The sequence below is a fragment of the Orcinus orca genome, chromosome 4 (genome assembly GCF_937001465.1).
Source record: "Orcinus orca chromosome 4, mOrcOrc1.1, whole genome shotgun sequence".
NCBI classification, from domain to species: domain Eukaryota; kingdom Metazoa; phylum Chordata; class Mammalia; order Artiodactyla; family Delphinidae; genus Orcinus; species Orcinus orca.
The window spans coordinates 147,021,100-147,034,043 of record NC_064562.1 but is presented as its reverse complement, the minus strand read 5'-3'; the positions used below and the strand labels follow the sequence as shown (position 1 = coordinate 147,034,043).

The window sequence follows — 12,944 nt, the reverse complement described above, 5'->3', positions numbered from 1 at the left end:
AGCATGTCACCCCCATAATATGCCAATTTGACATATTGATTATTTTGATTTGAAGATACTGGAAAAATTGCAAATGTAGACCCTCCTTTTCTTCCTGAAAGTAAAAGATAAAACTCCCATATGAAAGGTGTCTCACCTGTACTAAGAGAAAGGAAGATATTGTCATTACCAGGGATGGGGTATTGGGGATGAGAAATCTGTTCAAAAACACCTTGTTAAACTAACCTTTATCTTCCTAGTTGCTTCTCCACAATTTACTAACCTTACCCCAAGCACTTTTGTCCTGCCATTTCTCTAAAATTTATTGTCCTTTATTGAAGATGCTATATAAGCTGAAATTCTAAGCCACCATTTTGAGTCACTTTTTGTTTAGGTTTCTTCTGTGGTGTGGGCTGCATGCGTTAATGAAATGTTTTTCTCTGTTAATCTGTCTTTCTGTTATAGGGGTATTAGCCAAAAACTCAGAAGGATAGAGGGAAACCCTTATAGGAGGGGAAACCAACAGAGGTGGGCAGAGCACTAGAGCCAAGTTTGCTTTAAGGTAAGTTACAGAACCTGGTTTGGGCTTTGGTGTTCTCTGCTTTACAGGCTTCTGGGAATAAAGAGCAAATCCCCAAATCAAGGGAAGGTGAAATAGGAGACAAACCCCTTATAACTGAGATCCCACAGACGCACCCTCTCCAGAAGTAAACAAGTCCTCCCTCCAATCTTAAGTGACTACAAAGAAAGTGTTACTACATAGTCATGGAGTAAAATTAATTATCCTTGTGAAGTTATCATGATGAACATGCTCTCATATGGATTTGCAACACAAATGCATATTATCTATGTTATGCAAAAACAAGACAACACCAAGCCATGAATTTAATTGAAATGGTCTTGGGCTAATTGTCTCTCAGTGCCTGAAAGATGCAAACACCTATCCGTTCTGGAGGAGTAATTTATTATCCAAGGCTTGAAATAATTTTCACAGACACTCTTCCACTGAAAGTTGCTCACAGAAAAGTCTTTGTATGTGTGTGTATATTTCCATATACAGGAAAGCAGTGTATATTATCTAAAATGGAAAAATCAGGAAACAGTAAAATAACAAGCATAGGGAACACACTGAATGAGCTAAATTCAATTTAGTGCATCTCAGGGGAAAAAAACCTATATATTTTCTTTTTCTGTCTCTTTCTATGTACTTATAGATTATTTCTTCTTCACTACTCTGGAAAGAGTCTTCAGAGGCCTCACAATTTTTGCGTAAAGTAACATCACTTTTATCCACAAGAACGGTCTACTCTCTTGACAAATGTCCATTCCAGTATCATAGTCATATAACTCTATACTCTTGTTCACTTTAACTCTACTGCCTCTTCCAAGCCATCTCAAACCTGTGAATCTTTAGTAAAGTGAAGGGAAGCAACAATTGCCTTTCCGTCTCATGACTGTACCTCCTCACCATCCTTGAATTCTGTCCACTTCTCTGCAATCCACCTTAGGGACCTACTCCAGACTATTGTCTTCTCCTTCGAGAAACTAGAAACCATTTTTCTTACCTTGGATTTAACTCCCTTACACTCATTCTCCATGATACATCCATGGAAATCTTATTATCTACAGATTTTTATATTTTCTTTAGGTAGTAGGAGATAATCTTATGGACAAAAGTGAAGGAGGAAGTGGCAGGGCAGGAATGAAAAGAAGGTTTAAAATGAACAAAGGAGGTTAAAAAAAAGTAGGAGAGAGTGGAAATGAGTAAAGGACATGTCAACCACCACCAACTTGAAACCTATCCAGAACAGATTTGCATTGAGACAAATCCAGGTTTACTCAGTTTGTTATAGCAAGATGAAACACACCCAAGGAAAGAACAAGGAACATTTTAATAAGGAGAAGTTGAGAGGGGCTTAAGGAAGGATTTAAAAAGAGGAGACCATTTCTGAATTTGAATCAATGTTATTTTGATGACTGGGTATCTCAATAATCTTTATCCAAGGGCAGGGATATTAAAGCATGGCAAGGTTTGTTATTGATATAGAGGCGGGGATCAGTTAAAAATGAGGGTGGTATGCACTGGAAGGGGAGAGTCTTTTGGTGATTGTGCTTGTGCCTGTACCTTATTCCTTCAAAGGAACAAGAGAAAGAAGGATTGACTGGAAGCACTGATCACCTAATCTATCTGGAGATCATAAATTTACAGTGTCACAATTCTGCCTGTTTTTATCATAGAGGAAAAACATTGAAAAACATTTGATTAATCTTAAATGGGTGTTTTTGTCAAGTGAGATCACTGAAATGAATGGATCAAAGTAAATTAGAATACTGACAAGATTTAGGTAGATTGATATACTATGAAATATTCATCGAACATGGAAGAAAATGAAGATAGGAGGAATCTGATTAGCAGAACATAAGAGAGATTTGAGTTGTTTGGGAATTTGACAATAAGTATAGCAGCAAAAATGATGCTCTTCAGGAATGGAATAGCAGCATTAATATTTTACAAATGGGAACACTCTTGGTGCTGACTAGGTCCACGCTGTAGCCATGCTAAGGGGGGTGAATTGAGGAAAGTGAATAACACTAGAGATGATGTCTAGTTATATTCAAGTTACCCAACTTGATGCCAGTACAGACAAAAAAAGATATAAGCCCAGTACTCACTGATTTGGTGAATGAGAAAGATGAAGGGGATCTCAGTACAACTATGAAAGTCATGAGAAAACAAACCAAAAAAAGATTGAGACTTTATCTTTTTTTAAATTTTATTATTTTTTTACATATTTATTGGAGTATAATTGCTTTACAATGTTGTGTTAGTTTCTGCTGTATAACAAACTGAATCAGCTATATGTACAGATATACCTATATCCCCTCCCTCTGTGTTACCCTCCCACCCTCCCTATCCCACCCCTCCAGGTGGTCACAAAGCATGGAGCTGATCTCCCTGTGCTATGTGGCTGCTTCCCACTAGCTATCTATTTTACATTCGGTAGTGTATATATGTCAATGCTACTCTCTCACTTTGTCCCAGCTTCCCCTTCCCCACGCCCACCCTGTGTCCTCAAGTCCATTCTCTACATCTGTGTCTTTATTCCTGTCCTGCCACTAGGTTCATCAGAACCATTTTTTCTTTTTTTTTTTAGATTCCATATATATGTATTAGCATACAGTATTTTTCTCTTTCTGACTTACTTCACTCTGTATGACAGACTCTAGGTCAATCCACTTCACTACAAATAACTCAGTTTCATTTCTTTGTATGACTGAGTAATATACCATTGTATATATATGCCAAATCTTCTTTAACCATTCATCTGTTGATGGACACTTAGGTTGTTCCCATGTCCTGACTATTGTAAATAGTCCTGCAATGAATATTGTGGTACATGTCTCTTTTTGAATTATGGTTTTCTGAGGATATATGCCCAGTAGTGGGATTGCTGGGTCATAGGATAGTTCTATTTTTAGTTTTTTAAGGAACCTCCATACTGTTCTCCATAGTGGCTGTATCAATTTACATTCCCACCAACAGTGCAGGAGGGTTCCCTTTTCTCCACACCCTCTCCAGCATTTATTGTTTGTAAATATTTTCATGATGGCCATTCTGACCTGTGTGAGGTGATACCTCATTGTAGTTTTGATTTGCATTTCTCTAATGATTAGTGATGTTGAGCACTTGTGTTAGTTGGCAGTCTGTATATCTTCTTTGAAGAAATATCTATTTAGGTCTTTTGCCCATTTTTGGATTGGGTTGTTTGTTTTTTTGATATTGAGCTGTATGAGCTGTTTGTATATTTTGGAGATTAATCCTTTGTCAGTTGCTTGAAACTGAAAAGCTTTTGCACAAAAAAAGAAACTATAAACAAGATGAAAAGACAACCCTCAGAATGGGAGAGACTTTATCTTGTTAAAGAACTCTAAAAAAAGATGACAAAGAAGGATATTATGTGATTCTGAACCAGATAAAAAGAACATTAGTGGGGCAACTGGTAAAAGTTAAATAAAATCTGTATATTATATAAATAGCACTTTGTCAAGGTTACTTTTGTGATATGTATTACAGAACTGTGATTATTTAAGACAATGCCCTTTTAAAAAAGCACACTATTATATAGACAATTATTCAGATGTAAAGGAGCAACTCATTTACAACTTACTCTCACACATATGTATGTATATGGGTGTGTATACACACACACAAGTTTTGTAAAACACGTAAGTAGAACATGAATGAAATTTGCAAGGATTTTCTTTTTAATATTTTTAAGATGGAGTATAAGTTTAAGGTATTTCAAAATAAAGAGGTAAAGAAAACCTGAAGAGAACATAGTGCATAGCATACTGGCATGAGCCTCAAATTCACAGATTCCTTTACATAAATGTGAAATCATGATTTAGGAAGAGCACCATGGCAGCAGGGGTCAAAGAGGATGCTTACATTTCTTTCTGACTCCTAATTCTTTGGGATGTGGAAAATGAGCAAGCTCCATTTGAGAGAGCTTAAGATGAAGTACTATATTCAGGAAAATGGTAAACTAAAATTATTATTTTATTATTATTATTATTTGAATGGAGACTAGTTTCTCAAACAAACATAAAGGTAAGCTTATATATGAATAAATTGATTTTTTTCAGTTAGTATTGAAATTAAAGATACATTATGTAGTTATTGTTTCTGTGTGAGACTAAGTGGCTCCTACTGGGACTGGGCATAGATCCTGGACCTCATTAGGGAAATATACCAACCGACTGAGCCAAACACCCAGACCCAGTCAGCCTACACGTCACAAACTGAGTGATTAACAATGTGTAACTAGGAAAGGGAAATTGATAAATTAGTAAAATAAGTTCCAGTTTGGAAAACATAACCCAGTGAGAGTAAAGTAAATAATATACTCAAGTTTCAACTAAAAAACTAATATTCTTTTCTAATTAATTTAGTTTTTCATCCAGGTTTTATTAATTCAATTCCATAATGACTGTTACATATCATGAAAATGAAACAATGTATTTTAAACATGGTTTTCCTGCTTTCTTTATTCTACATTGTCTGTTTTTGAGGACAACATCTAAATTTAATCTTATTATATAAAAAGCAGTGAAACAGAAATTTAGAAATTGTGCAACCTCCTTATTTGTCTGAATATAAGATACATAATAATTAATAAAAATATTTTAACTGTTTAAACTTATTTTTAATTGCAATTATGTGGAGTTAAATGATGCATTTATGTGGAGTTAGAACACTTGACCATCTTCTAACATTCAATAAAGCATTTCTATGGCATAAATCAAATTATTAATTTTGAAATTACTTCTTGAAAATGCTTTGTTTATAAGTAATAAACCCAAATTATTTTTACAATATTCTATGCTTTGTCCTGTGGCTTCTCCTGAGAACTTGGAATTATTCAGTATCTTCATGAATGTTAACACATTATCACGTGGTGTCTTAGACAAAGTTATTAGGTGACTGTTAAAACTGTCTTAGATTTCAAGCATATTGTTGTACCTTCAAGGACATAATATATAAAAGATGTGTTCGATGACTCTGAAAATGTATCAGGCAGGTTCCAACTGGAGACAGATGACATATACAAATTAAGATAATCTGAAAAAGTTTTATTTATATAAGGATACATTATAAAGGTGTGAGGGAGGTGTAGTGGAATCTTAAATGTCAATGCAGATTCCAGCAGTAACAATAATGGAAAAATTAAGGAAGGGTGGGGTTATACAGCAAAGAAGTGACTTTGAGGTTTTGTCATCTGTAGTCAAGGAATACAGCCAACCTGTGTTGACCTTACTCAGAGAGAGCCTGAGGATAATTTTCCTGATCTATCTTTCTATCATCCTTCAGATTTCCTACTAAAGCTCACAGGTGGTGCAACTCAACCAGAAGCCAGAGGGCATGGGAGTCATGTAGACGTAGCCCACATGTGTCATTGCCCTGGGTCAGAAGCAGAGCTGGCAAGTGGGAAAGTGGATGTGGAGGAGCAAGTAAGAAATAGCTATATTTAGAAGACTTTGAATTTGTTGCAACAAACATTGAGGAACAACCAAGTAAGAATAATTTTCTCTTTGGAGCTGAGTTTGAAATTTATTTGGGGGTAAAAACAAATAAAACCTGTGCACATAAGGAACAGGTCAAAAGGAAAAGTTCAATTGCCTGTTTTTATTTAGATCTTAATCATAACTCTCTTAGTCCATTGGAGCTGCTCTAATGAAATACAATAGATTTGGTGGCTTATAAACAGCAGAAACTTGTTGCTCACAGTTATTAAGACTGGGAAGTCCAAGATCAAGACATTGGTAGATTTGGTGTCTGATGACAGCCTGATTCCTGATTAATAGATGGCTGTCTTTTGGCTGTGTCCTCACATGGCAGAAACAGGGAAGGAACTCTCTACAGGCTCTTTTATAAGGGCACTAATCCCATTCATGGGGGTACTGCTGTCATGACCTAATCATCTTCCCAAGAACCTACCTCCAAATAACATCACAATGGGGATAGTTCTTGACCTATGAATTTTGGGAAACAAAAATATTCAGTCTATAGATATAACTAAATGACAAATGAATTCAAAAAGAGAAAAAGTGTAATAGACAAATACAAGTTTCAACTATCTGAGCTGGAGCATGGGGTTTGTGTGAAATCTTTCACAGAAAGTTTCTTATATTTCCCTAGGTACACACATTGTGTATTTGCATATACAAGGTATGTGTGTAAGTACAGACTATGTGTAATCCACACTGTGTATCACACATAATGTATATTTACATTGATTGTCACACAATACTCAAGAAACAGGATTTCTGAACAATACCTTACAGAGAACCACAGTAATTAATCCTCTTAGATGAGGCAATTATTTCAAGTGCTCCAGTTAGTGCAGGTTATATTTGTTACCCTGTGGCTGTAACTATAGATGTTAGCAGTTTGATTTAAGACAGAGACAGTCATTCTTACCTGTAACTACATTCTAGAATTCATAAATCTATAAGTTAAAAAGCACAAGAAAGTATTCTCATTGCATATTTTGCTATGATTGATACTATATTAGTTACAGATGCCTCAGTTTGGATAACCAAGAAAAAAAATGATTCTAAAACATTAGACATTTTTTTAAGTGACGTATAATGAACACAACAATATATTAGTTTCAGGTGTACAATATAGGGAAGGGATTCAACATGAATATAGATTACAAATTGATCATCATGATAAGTTTAGTAACCTACTGTCACCATACAAAGTTATTACAATATTATCAACTACATTCCCTACAGTGTACATTACATCCCCATAACTTATTTGTTTTATAACAGGAAGTTTGTACCTCTTAATCCCCTTCACTTATTTTGCCCAATGCCCTTCCCCACCCCTATCCTCTCTGGCAACCATCAGTTTGTTTTCTGTATCTTGAGTCTATTTCTCTTTTGTTTTGTTGGGGATTTTTTTTGGGTTCCATAAATATGTGAAATTGTATGGTATTTGTCTTTCTTTGTCTGACTTATTTCACTTAGCATAATATCCTCTAGGTCCCTCCTTGTTGCTGCAGATGACAAGATTTCTTCTTTTTTAAGGCTGAGTAATATTCCACTGTGTAGATATACTTTACCTTTTTATCCACTCATCTGTCCATGAACACTTAAGTTGTGTCCATATAGTGGCTATTGTAAATAATGGTACAGTGAACATAGGGGTACGTATATCTTTTTAAATTAGTGTTGTTATTTCCATCAGAAATACACCCAGAAGTGGGATTGCTGGATCATATGGTAGTTCTACTTTTAGTTTTTTGAGGAAACTCCATACGGTTTTCCATAGGAGCTGCACCAGTGTACATCCCCACCAACAGTGTACGAGGGTTCCCTTTTCTCCACATCCTGGGCAACACTTGTTATTTGTTGTCTTTTTGATAATAGCCATTCTGACAGATGTGAGATAATGTCTCTTTGTGGTTTTGAGCTGCATTTCCCTGATGATCAGTGATACTGAGCATCTTTATATGTGTCTGTTGGCCATCTGTGTATCTTCCTTAGAAAAATGTCTATTCAGGTCCTCTGCTCATATTTTAATCAGATTTTTTTATAATGAGTTGTGTGAGTTCTTTATATGTTTTGGATATTAACCATTATTGGATATATCATCTGCAAAGATCTTCTCTCATTTATTAGGCTGACTTTTTGTTTTGTTGATGGTTTCCTTCCCTGTGGAAAAGCTTTTTTAATTTGATAGTCAACTTCATCTTCTACTCACAGTTTTTAAACATTGAATGCATGATATTTCAAATGATTATTTTAAAGTCATTGGAGTGACATCATTAATTCCATTATTTGATTACTGTTAGTTTTGCATCAATAATTTTGAGGAAAAATTAATTTTCTTGTGTTTTTAAAAAAGCACATTATAATCAGATTTAAAATCAATTAAAAAGTGTCAGTGTAATGCGATTATGGAAATAAAAATCCCACAGTCTAATTGTATAAGAGAATTCAGGCAGAAATACAGTTAAAGAGAGTGTTTGTATATAATGTGAAAAGGTTGGCTATAAAACTAATAGTGTGGATTCTACAATCATGATTTTCACAAAACCTCTCAGGTAAGGAAGCTACATGATTACGTTTTATACATTATGAATTTAAAATACTCTAAGAGATAGTGGGGAATGCTGGTGTGTGAAAAATAAGCATTTATTGAATATCCAGAAATTATATTTATTACTGTACATACTTTATATTACCTAAACTAAAACTCAATCTTATATGATAGCTACTACATTCATTATTCTAATCGTGGCCCTAGTTTTGATTCAAAATGTATATTTGCAGTATTTGGTTACCCAGGGGAGGAGAACTGCACTTAATTAAAGTTTAGGTATTTAGTTCATATAAAGAATTGGACACACCAAAAACCAAACTCATGTATCTGTTTTTAAATAGATTATACTATAGAAAGAGAGAATTATTGATCAGTCATCTTCTAGTGAAATTCAAGTATGCTCTCCTCTGTGTTCTAATCAGCACACAAGAGGATAAAAGGGCATATGTGAGAGATATCCAGAAATGAGTAGCAGCCAAAATGGAAAAATTTACAGCAAGTTTCAGGAGAAAATTGAAAATGTATATATTCAATACTTCAGGGAATGCTTTTCTTTCTGTAATTTGAGTTTCTATAATTTGAGACATTTATAGATGTCTATTAATTGATATAACTATCCAGAACTCCAAGGAGAAATAATAAACAAAAACTGTTGTGTATATTACAAAATTATATCTAAGAAATATTTTCATTTTTTTGTGCTTTAAAGAACCAAGATGATAAGTAAATACACACTATAATATAATTTGAACACTATCTAATTCCTCATTGGCTCAAGGCTATCATAGAATATAGAGCCTAATGCCACCGATATTAAGTATATTTTAAAGAAAGGATGCTAAAAGAAATAAATGTTTATGACTAACAGACTTCTCAAAGAAGAGTTTATAAATGCAAGTTCATAGAAGTAGAAATGATGTCTGAATGTAAGAAACACAGCATTAGAAGTCGTTCCGTGTTTAGGGAGTGAGAAAACATTACATATGTATCATGAGTTTATAAAAATCATTAAAATCATTTGCCTGAAACAAATCTTAATAGACTTTATTAATTGGCTTTGGTTGGTTAGTTTGTTGTAATTTCATGAGGTGGAAAATCTCCTTTAGAATTTGGTGATTTGCCTAACTTTTCAGGTTTTTATTATCTATTCACACAGTTTGAAGAGAAGATTCTTTGACAATATACCTATTTACATTGCCTCTGCTAATTATCTTTATTATTATTACTACTATTATTATTATTTATTTTTTATGTTTCCTGATTTCATTTTGTTACTATTACATAGCTCTCTTTATTTTCTTATTTCCACCATATCTTGCTTCTGTTAATTTTGTTTTATATATATTTATTGGAGAATAATTGCTTTACAATTGTGTGTTAGTTTCTGCTTTATAAAAAAGTGAATCAGCTATACATAAACATATATCCCCATATCCCCTCCCTCTTGAGCCTCCCTCCCATCCTCCATATCCCACCCATCTAGGTCATCACAAAGCATCAAGCTGATCTCCCTGTGCTATGCAGCTGCTTCCCACTAACCATCCATTTTACATTTGGTAGTGTATATATGTCAACGTTACTCTCTCACTTTGTCCCAGCTTCCCCTTCCCCCCACCCACCCTGTGTCCTGAAATCCATTCTCTACCTCTGAGTCTTTATTCCTGTCCTGCCACTAGGTTCATCAGAACCACTTTTTTTTTTTTGATTCCATATATGTGTGTTAGCATACGGTATTTGTTTTTCTCTTTCTGAGTTACTTCACTCTGTATGACAGACTCTAGGTAAATGCACTTCACTACAAATAACTCAATTTCATTTCTTTTTATGGCTGAGTAAATCCCATTGTATATATGTGCCACATCTTCTTTATTCATTCATCTGTTGATGGACACTTAGGTTGCTTCCATGTCCTGGCTATTGTAAATAGTGCTGCAATGAACATTGTGGTACATGTCTCTTTTTGTGTTATGGTTTTCTCAGGATATATGCCCAGAAGTGGGATTGCTGGGTCATATGGTAGTTCTATTTTTAGTTTTTTAAGGAACCTCCATACTGTTCTCCATATTGGCGGTATCAATTTACATTCCCATCAACAGTGCAAGAGGGTTCCCTTTTCTCCATACCCACTCCAGCAGTTATTGTTTGTAGATATTTTGATGATGACCATTCTGACTGGTATGAGGTGATACCTCATTGCAGGCAGGGTTTTAAAGCAGTTATTGTAAATATGTTCAAATACCCATAGAAAGGAAAACCTTAATAAGTAAAAAAAAGAAAAAAAGAAATATTTAAAACAACAAGACTGGGGGCTTGAGAGTCCGCCTGCTGATGCAGGGGACACGGGTTCGTGCCCCGGTCCGGGAAGATCCCACATGCCGCGGAGTGGCTAGGCCCGTGAGCCATGGCCGCTGAGCCTGCGCGTCTGGAGCCTGTGCTCCACAATGGGAGAGGCCACAACAGTGAGAGGCCGGCGTACCCCCCCCAAAAAAAACAAAAACAAAGAAACAAACAAAAAAAAAACCAAAACTGAAGCTTTAAGAAATTAAAATTTATTCAATGTGACTAACAAGATATTGAAGGTGACAGAAGAAAGGTTCAGTGACCTTGGAAACAGATCAATAGAAAGTATCCAATATAAAACACAGAGAAAAAACAGATTGAAAAAATGAATAAGTTGGATGTCAGTAACCAGTAGGTCTAATATATGTGTAATTAGAGTCCCAGGAGATGAGGGAGAAAATATGAGAAAGAGAAAAAGTGTGTATATTTTTTGAAGAAATACTGACAAAGATCCCCAAAACATGAAGGAAAACACAAATATACAGATTTATGTAGCTCAGAAATCCTAAAGTAGGCTAAATTAAAGTAAAATCACACCTAGACATTTTATAATTAAATTGCCTAAAAGGAGAGATAAAAATAAATATCTTGAAAGCAGCCAAAGAAAAAGTGACACATTAAATATAGAAGAATAATGATTAAAATAACAGTGGAATTCTCAAGAATCAGAAAAAATAAATGCTGGCACACAATGCACCAATATCTTTAAAGTATGTATAGGAGGAGCAAACAAGCAAACAAAAACAAAAATGCTATATCCAGCCAAAATGCTTCAAAAATAAAAGTAAACTGAAAAATATTTTCAGAAAATTAAAGATAAAATAACTTGTCACCAAAAGACCTGCACCACAAAATCTGCTATGGGAAATATTCAGATAGAGGCACATGATTTCAGATGGAACTGGTCAAAGGACAGAATCAAGACACTAGATAGATAAATACATTAGGTAAATGAGGAAGACTAACTTTGTGTTTCTTCTCTTATTACTTTACTATTCTACTGATAATTTAATGCAAAAATATAACATTTTATGGTTAGGTTTATAACATATGTAGAAGTAAAATATATAGCCATGGCACAACAAATTTGAAGTGAATGAAGTACTATTGTTACAACGTGCTTACATTTTGCATAAAGCATTAAAATATCAACTCCATACTCTGATAAATTAAAGAAACATAGAATAATCCCAAGAGCAATAAAGAAATAGATATAGAATGGTATAGCAGAAAGGAATTTAAGTGAAATGTTAAAAAAAAACAGTCTATCAACCTAAGAGAAGGAAGGAAAGGAGATACACAGAAACAGAAAAATAAGTGAATGCATAAATACAGATAGATAAATGATAGATAGATAGATAAATAGTTGGAGAATGGTAAATATAAGTCAAAGTACATTGTGATTACATCAGATATAAATAGAATTAACAATTCAATTAAGATGTACATATTGTCAGTCCAAATTTTAAAATAATAATAATTTAAGCCAGACATAATTACTCCTCTCACTAAGAGATATGTACTATAAATATAAAGACACAAATGGTTTGAAAGTAAAATGACATAAAAATAAATTCCATGCACACATTAAACATAAGAAAGCTAGTGTGTCTACATTAATAAAATAAACTTCAAGACAAACCGTATTACAAGAAATAAAGAGTGACATTTAATATAAGTTTAGAAAAGAAAACCTTCTGAAGACTATTTTTCAATTGAGCCTTATCAACAATTATCACTCCCATATTTGGAGTATCTAGTATTATCCCATGCTAGAAAATGTTTCCTGGCCTAGGATTTGTATGGATTCAATATTTTAAAGTATCTGATGTTCAAACTGTCATTATTCAAAATACCTTTTGAGCCTGAGCTGTGTAGTTTTCAGCTGCCATTTATTTGTCGGTCAAGGTCACAAGAGATAAGAGGTAATATTAATGCTACATGTCAGATACTAGAGAATTCTTGTTCTGATCTGCACAAGCTCTTGTGGAACAATGGGAAATCAGAG

At 34.2% G+C, this 12,944-nt stretch overlaps 1 long non-coding RNA gene across 1 annotated transcript; it reads left to right on the top strand.

Annotated features, from left to right (window-relative positions):
• The first annotated feature begins 474 nt into the window (after positions 1-474).
• Positions 475-5,893, top strand: LOC125964192 (uncharacterized). The gene is made up of 3 exons (XR_007476932.1): positions 475-541; positions 4,260-4,295; positions 5,852-5,893. It is a non-coding gene; the product is annotated as an uncharacterized LOC125964192 (long non-coding RNA).
• The last annotated feature ends 7,051 nt before the right edge of the window (positions 5,894-12,944 follow it).